Genomic DNA, 8,938 nt, shown 5'->3' with positions numbered 1-8,938 from the left:
GACCCGCCCGTGTAAATCTTTCATCTGATACTGGGTCTCGCTCACAATGCCTGGAACTCCACCAGCCTCACCTCTGATTGCCTTAAGTACCCGGTACTTGACCCACTGAAGTCATTTCCAGGAGAAAGAAATGTATTGTTTCCCTTATATTGCTGTAACCATTGTGTCCGTTCTATAAATGTAGCAAATTCCCAATGATTTGCATTCTAACCTTCTTCGTCTTGTTGAAACCACTGATTTCCAGAATAAATCTTTGAAATCACTGCCCTGTCTGGATTTGAGCTTCTATTGCCTGGGACGCCGTGAGTTTACTGAAACCTGACACTGAATAAACTAATCTGTCTTTTAAACAGCCAAAAGTCTGAAAAGTTTTTTTAAAAATGGATTTTTTTTTGTCCAGAACGTATGGTTAGTTTGTGCTTGTGTATTTTGTTGTTGATGGATTTAGTAATTTGTGTTCTAGGCTCTTGTATTTGATTGTATTTTTAAAAAAGTTAAAATTAAAATAATAATAATTATGGACCCTCCCGAAAGAAACTAACTCCAAGTTTAGATCAAGGAGGTGTATTTCTGCAGAATGCCAGCAGATGATGAACCAAACAATTCTGCTTTGGAGGGTTGTACTTGAATGCTTAATGGCTCTTGCAGTGTTTCCAGCATCACACAACTTGACATTTCGGAGACCTTTGGACAAACTCTTCACAGTCAACAATGGAAATTTCCTGGGTCTCGGACAGCTGTTTGAGAAGAAGAAGAAGAAGAGTTGGTTTTTATATGCCGACTTTCTCTACCACTTAAGGGAGTCTCAAACCGGCTTACAATCACCTTCCCTTCCCCTCCCCACGACAGACACTCTGCGAGGTAGGTGGGGCTGAGAGAGCTCTAACAGAGCTCTCAACCACTACACCACATTGGCTCTCTTAAAAGCACAGGCAAAAAATAAAAAAGATCTGAAATGAAAGAATATCAATATTACTAATTGCAACTCACAAATAACAGGGGCACTTTTGAAAAGAGATGATCATTCCATTCTATACACCAGATCTTGATTAACTGCCAGTTTCTCAAGCCATCTCCAGTGTTGATGATGAAGAAGAAGAAATTGGTTTTTATATGCTGACTATTTCTACCACTTAAGGCAGACTCAAATCGGCTTACAATCGCCTTCCCTTTCCCTCCCCACAACAGACACCCTGTAAGGTAGGTGGGGCTGAGAGAGTGTGACTAGCCCAAGGTCACCCAGCTGGCTTCACGTGTAGAAGTGGGGAAACAAATCCAGTTCACCAAATTAGCCTCCGCCGCTCATGTGGAGGAGTGGGGGAATCAAACCCGGTTCTCCACGGCTCCAAACCACTGCTCTTAACCACTACATCACGCTGGCTACGATGAAGTGATGTGTGAGCATTTGAGGCCTAGATCTCTACCGCAGGAAAACCATTCAAAATGAACTGACCACTCCTATATACTGTAACGGGTGGGTCAAAGGGAAATATTGCTCTTTCATATTAGATTGCACCCCTGAAGTAAGTTGCTTGGAATAGATGCCATTTGGAACGAGATTTGTGGATGAAGATGGAGGTCAAATTGGTGTTAGAATATTTCCTAGGGTTCAGGGCTAGGGCTGTCAATTCGGTTCGGTCCGAACTGAAAATCAACCGAATTTCCCCTGATTCGGTGATTTTCAGTTCGGACGGATCCGAACTCAAATCTGGCGGGCAACCGGGGGGGCCGAATTCAGCGAGTTCGGGAGTTGCCGAATAAATTCGGCCAATTCGGCCCCCCCTTCAGGGTAGCCCGCTGAAGGGAGGCGGGCTGTCATTGAAACTCATCTGTGCCTCCCGGCCGGGAGGCGCAAATGAGTTTCAATGACAGCCCACCCCCCTTCAGGGTGGCCCGCTGAAGGGAGGCGGGCTGTCATCGAAACTCATCTGCGCCTCCCGGCCGGGAGGCGCAGATGAGTTTCAATGACAGCCCGCCCCCCTTCAGGGTGGCCCGCTGAAGGGAGGCGGGCTGTCATTGAAACTCATCTGTGCCTCCCGGCCGGGAGGCTCAGATCAGTTTAAAGGGCAGCCCGCCCCCCTTCAGCGGAGCCCGCTGAAGGGGGGCGGGCTTCCCTTTAAACTGATCTGCGCCTCCCAGCTGGGAGGCTCAGATCAGTTTAAAGGGCCCCCGCGTGCCTTCAGGGAATCCCTGAAGGCGCGCTTCGGCCGAATTTCCCCCCGAACTCCGGATCCCCCCGAATTACCGGGGATCCGAAGCGGGGGAGTTCGGACTTCGGCACGTACCGACCCCACAAGGGTCAAATTCGGCCGAAACCGAACTGTACCGAATTTTTTTTTTTTGACAGCCCTATTCAGGGCAGTTCATGCATTTGCTCGACACCACCTTATTTAAGGCAGCGGTTTCTCTTTTGGAAATGCCCTACTATGACCAAGGAACTGCACAGAGGATGGAGCTCCGCGTTGAAAGGGAAGAGCCAGCAGAAATAAGGACCCCTCCCTTAAGTGGTAGAGAAAGTCAGCATATAAAAATCAATTCTTCTTCTACTACCCTAACCCTAACCCTAACCCTCAACCTCCCTCCATTCAAGATCTCATCTCGTGGAGTTGCAATGATCATGAGAACGGTGATGAAGCAGCCCAGAACTACACGGAGGGAACTTGTCAATGATCTCAAGGCAGCTGGGACCATAGTCACCATGAAAACAGTTGGTAACACACTACGCCGTGAAGGACTGAGATCTTGCAGAGCCCGCAAGGTCCCCTTGCTCAAGACAGCACATGTACAGGCCCATCTGCAGTTTGCCGTGGCAAACTTGAGGTTGAGGGTTAGGGTTAGGGTTAGGATCTGGCTGGTTGATGGGGGATCAAATACTTATTTCACTCATTATGATGCACATCAATCTCTGACTTTTGTCTTCTGGGTTTCTGGGGGTTATTCTGTCTCTCACAGCTACAAGGAGGTTGAGGGTTAGGGTTAGGGTTAGGGTTAGGGTTAGGATCTGGCTGGTTGATGGGGGATCAAATACTTATTTCACTCATTATGATGCACATCAATCTCTGACTTTTGTCTTCTGGGTTTCTGGGGTTTTTCCTGTTGTTATTCTCTCACAGCTACAACAAACCTACCATTAAAATTATGGACTGGTCATTTCTTCGTCAGAGGGCAAACGGGCAAATTTAGCAGGGGATCAAATACTTTTTTCCCTCACTGTAAATAGTCTTTAATATTGATCGCTACTTTTATTCGGGATATTCAGAAAAGGATTAATACTGAATTCTAATAACAATTCAGTTATTAGAATTGAATGCAATTAAAATTGAATACTTTGAATAAAAAACTAATAATTGGCAGTAGGTTAAATAGTCTTTAATATTGATCGCTACTTTTATTCGGGATATTCAGAAAAGGATTAATACTGAATTCTAACAACAATTCAGTTATTAGAATTGAATGCAATTAGAGTTGAATGAATAAAAACTAATTATTAGGAGTAGGCTAGTGTTTACCATTAATCACTACTTTTATGTGGGATATTCAGAAAAGAATAAATACTGTATTCTAATAACAATAAACGGAACTGTAAACAGTGTTCTAACACAGAAATACCGCAATAATAAATCAATATTGTAATAATAAAGACCGAGATACTGTAGTAAACCAACTTTAAGGGAGTACTAAGAACAGCAACAATTAATGGGAGTCCTCAAAAGTACGCCCTGCTGGCCGGGTTCCCTTTGTCCCCCTTAGGATGGGTGGGGCTGCACGCGTCCCCTGTGTTTCTTGATCCACCGCTGGAGACGTCTGCCAAGGTTCCATCGGCTCCTTTCGGTCCTTGGTGACACAGGGGGTTCCGGAGATACCCTGCAGGACCTCTTAAAGATATTTTGAAAACACAGGAGGAAGAGATTCCGGTTCTGCGGTGACGTGGGCTGGTGAGAAGCCCTCGAGGGGATGGCCGGCGGGGTCACCTGGCTGCCTTTGGTCGCCGCTGGGACCTGCAAGGGAAAAGAGAGGCCGCTGACTGAGCTTGTTCGGACAGCTGGGGCTCCTGACCAAGGAATTCTGGGGACTGCGGCTCTAGGATGAAAATGTGGGGTCTCCCCTCCCTAGGGTTGCCAACCTCCAGGTGGTTAAGCCACAACAAAACAATCTATGCCGTATATGGGCACAAGCAAAAGAGGAGGGCTCGTGCTTTTGTGCTCCGCTCCAGCTCTTCCTGGAGAGATCTGCTGGACTGCTGTCGGACTGCGGGACTGGTTCAGTCAGCTGCGACTAGGAGACCGGCGACGTTCTTCCCCATGCGACGTGGGCTTTGAGACCCACAGTCCGCCTTCCTCACACCTTCCGGAACTCGCCTCTTTGGCTCGACGGGGTTTGCACGTACCTAGGGCTGCCAAACTCCAGGGAGTAGCTGGGGATCGGCTATTAACAACTGATCTCCAGCCGATAGAGATCAGTCCCCCTGGAGAAAAGGGCCGCTTTGGCCATTGGACTCTATGCCACTGAAGTCCCTCCCCAAACCCCGCCCTCCTCAGGCTCTGCCCCCACAACCTTCCGCCAGTGGCGAAGAGGGCCCTGGCAACCCTACACGTACCTCTCTGCTGCCACTCCGGTGTCTCACAGGTTTCTTCCGGCGGGGGGAATCACCCCCCTCGGGATGGAGCGGGGGGAGCTGGCTGGCAGTGTGGTAGCATGGGAAGTAGCCCAAGGAGGCTCCAGAGTCCTGGAGGAGGTCTTCGTGGTCGGTCAAGTAGCAGCTGTCCTGCTCCAGGTATTCTACTTCGGGAGAGTCCGGCCTTGGTGGTTTGAGGTTCTCGGTCGATGGCTCAAAAACGGAGGACACCTGGAAGCGACAGAGGATGGAAAACGATTAAAAGCTTCAGACCATGCAGGAATGGAGACTGTCAGGTGATTAACAAGGAGAAGCAAAAAGTCTCCTGTTCCCTCACTGCCAAACCCCCTGGATGCAAGGTGCAGCACTAGAGTTGCCAACTGCGTAGGATTGCCAGATCCATCTTCATCACCGGTGGGAGGTTTTTGGGCCGGAGCCTGAGGAGGGTGGGATTTGGGAAGGGGAGGGACTTCAATGCCACAGTGTCCAATTGCCAAAGCAGCCATTGTCTCCGGGGGAACTGATTTGTATTGGCTGGAGATCAGTTGTAATAGCAGGAGATCTCCAGCTACTACCTGGAGGTTGGCAACCCTACAACTGCAGCATGGGAAATTCTTGAAGATTGTGGAGGTGGAACCTGCGGAGGACAGGGTTTGGGAAGGGGAGGACCCTCTGTAGGGTACAATGCCAAAGAGCCCACCCTCCAGAGCAGCCTTTTCCTCCACAGGAACTGATCTGTGTACTCAGGAGATCAGCTGAGAATTCCAGAAAACCTCCAGATGCATGTGGGAGCTGTCAATCCTATTTGTAGGGTTTTTCTCCACTGGAGAAAAAGGCCGCTTTGGCCATTGGACTCTATGGCATTGAAGTCCCTCCCCTCCCCAAACCCCACCCTCCTCAGGCTCTGCCCCAAAAACCTCCCACTGCTGGCGAAGAGGGATCTGGCAACCCTACACACACATGAACACACATGAGACTGCCTTCTACCGAATCCGACCCTTGGTCCATCAAAGTCGGTGTTGTCTACTCAGACTGGCAGCAGCTCTCCAGGGTCTCAGGTCTTTGGCACCACCTACTTGCCTGGTCCCTTTAACTGGAGATGCCAGGGATGGAGCGTGGGACCTTCTGCATGCCAAGCAGATGCTCTACTGCTTGGCCATTTCCCCCACCCCTACATGAAGCTGCCTTCTCCTGAATCAGACCCTTGGTCCATCAAAGTCAGTATTGTCTGCTCAGCCCGGCAGCGGCTCTCCAAGGTCCCAGCCGGAGGTCTTTCATATCACCTACTTGCCTAGCCCCTTTAACTAGAGACGCCAAGAATTGAACCTGGGACCTTCTGTGTGCCAAGCAGATGCTCTACCACTGAGCCACAGCCCCAACCCTTCCTATTTGGCCCAGAAAGTGTGAATGAGGATGTCCCACTGACTCTTCTCTCTGCCGTTAACTCATCAAGTGGCTTTAGACAAGTTCAGCCAGCACCCCATCTGGACTTGTATCTAGTTTGGCCCGTAGATGGTGGAAGTCTGCTTAAAATATGGAGGACTTGGGCTCAGCGGCAGAGCCCGTATAGAAAGTCTCCAATACTCAGTTCACAGAGCCTCTGGTTAAGAAGGTCTCAGGTGTTACAAAACGCTTTTTCTCTACCAGAGATCTTAGAGAGCCAATGGAGAATGCTGATCTAGATGGACTGATGGTCTCTGATGCAGCATGCCGCAACTTCCTATGCTGTCTGGGTTTCCCAGTAGATGTTTGATTGGAAGTAGGGCCATTTCTCCATGGTCAAGCTCAGGTTCATGTAAGTGACTCAGCTTCAGCTGACCTAAGGCTTAGGGTTGCCAACTGCCAGGTACTAAGTAAGCCAAAATAGACACCTCTGTGTACAAATGTAGTTACTCCAAATCTAACACAGATCAACCTTACAAAGTGTACATAAGAACATAAGAAAGGCCCTGCTGGATCAGACCAAGGCCCATCAAGTCCAGCAGTCTGTTCACACAGTGGCCAACCAGGTGCCTCTAGGAAGCCACAAACATTTAGCTAGACAACAGACTGTATTATACGATAACATTAACAAGCACATACAAAAAGTCCTATTTCTTTAAGCATAAAGACACAAAGTCACAATATTATAGGGCTTCCAAAATTCACTATCCTAAAGACAGACAAAAAACTCCAACAGATACCAATTCCAGGTTTTTCTTCTTCTTTCAGGTGTGGATTCCAGGTATTACTCAGTCCCAAAGCAGGGGATCAAAAGCGAAGAGGAAGACTGCCGTTTCAGTTCTTCATCAGTTCCACTTCACCAACCTTATGCATCCTGTCTCTTATTTCATATTAAAGAATCCATATCCAAGAATCCTTCATAAGGTTCCTTCCCAGGATACCAACAATTTTATTTCTTAACAGTCTTCCAACCAGTTCCTTCTCAGGATACCATTCCTCAGGCTCCGCCCTAGAAACCTCCAGGTATTTCCCAACCTGGATCTGGCAACCCATCTTACTCTTTTTCTCTGGTTTCTCACTTATCGCTCTCCTAATCTGTCAGGTTCTTGCCTGTCCCTTCAATCCTTCCCGCATTCCCCTAAACCGACTCACTTCTCTGGTTATCTGCCCAAATTTTTGGCTTTGAAAACTCACCATGTTGACGATGACCTCAAAGTGCTCACGGTTCTCCCCGGGCGAAGGCCAGATATCTTCTCGGGACTCATGAAGTAGAGGTTCTTCCACAGCTTCTTCTCCTTCCTCCTTTGGATTTTCCTGGAGGGCCTGCTCTCCCTTTTGGTCTTGATGCTGCAGCTGCGAAGCCAAAAATTTCCATAGCAGTTTTATTAAAGACCCTTGGGAGAATTGGCACTGTTGGCTTCTTCTCCACAAACACAGAAGAATGCACGTGACGTTTCATGTCATTTCTTTCTTACGTAGTTCATTTAGACCAGGGGTCCCCAACTTGATCCTTATGGGCTAGGGTTCCCAACCTCCAGGTAGCAGCTGGAGATCTCCTGCTATTACAACTGGTCTCCAGCCAATAGAAATCAGTTCATCTGGAGAAAATGGCTGCTTTGGCAATTGGACTCTATGGCATTGAAGTCCCTCCCCTCCCTAAACCCTGCCCTCCTTGGGCTCCTCCCAAAAAACCTCCCGCCGGTGGTAAAGAAGGACCTGTCAACCCTATCGATAGAGATCAGTTCACCTGGAGAAAATGGCCGCTTGGGCAATTGGACTCTGTGGCATTAAAGCCCCTCCCTTCTCTAAACCCTGCCCTCCTCAGGCTCCTCCCCAAAAGCCTGCCTCCAGTGCTGAAGAGGGACCTGGCAACCGTACCATGGGCAGCAGCTGTTGCATGCCAGATGTTTCATCCTGGCACCACTTGGATCCCAGGTGCTGAGGAACAGCTTTCTCTACCCAAGACCTTGGAGAAGTGCTACCAGTCAGTTTCAGTTCAGTTCAGATACCTTTATTGGCATATCCAACATTCATCCAAGTACAGTAAGGACATAACATAACTTATTAAAAGGAAGAGTGAATTGCCATCACACCAACAAAAAGATTAGCCACAATTTCTATGGTTTTAGGGTCCTAGTTATTAAGATGGGTGAGAACCTTTGAACAGTTAGAAAATCCCTCCAACTGAATCAGACTAGTATTTAAGAGTATTAATCGTAATCTGTGATACAGAGGGCACGGAAGAAGAACGTGTTGAATAGTTTCCGTCTCTTCCATAGAGCAAAGAAACAGTCTATCGGGAAGGGTGACACCAGTATAACGGCCAGTTAGTAAGGCTGATGGTAATACATTAAGTCTGGCTAGAGAAAAAGCCCTGCACATTTCTGGAGTATACAGTTGATATAAATACGTGGCAGTTTCACCAGATTTAGGGAATATTCCATGGTGGCGAGGTGAGCATGTCTTATTCATATAATAAATGGAGCTCATGTTGAAGTAAATTGGCTCTTATAAGTGCTACCAGTCAGGGAAGACAAGACGATGGGAATGTGCACTCTTGAGGCCACATCAGGATTTTCACAAGAAGATCGGTGTCCTCCTGGTGGCCCGGTTTGCCCCCTCAGTCATTCTGTGAACGTGGAGCTCCAAGTTTTTTGGATGGGGTGAAACACGCCCAGGTTTCCCGTATGGATATCCTCTGTGCGTTTTGAATTCTCTAAGCTGTTTTCAACAATTCTGTTTTTATTGTATAAATCAGAGGTTCCCAAACGGTACTTGGTGCTCCGCAAAACATCTTCTAGTGCTCCGTGAAGAGATTGGAAAGAAAAACACGACTGTCATTGAGTTGAGTATATAGGTGCTGGGTGAAAATTGGTGATC

Source organism: Euleptes europaea, chromosome 4, assembly GCF_029931775.1.
Source record: "Euleptes europaea isolate rEulEur1 chromosome 4, rEulEur1.hap1, whole genome shotgun sequence".
Lineage (NCBI taxonomy): Eukaryota > Metazoa > Chordata > Lepidosauria > Squamata > Sphaerodactylidae > Euleptes > Euleptes europaea.
Note: the sequence above shows the minus strand (reverse complement) of the source record.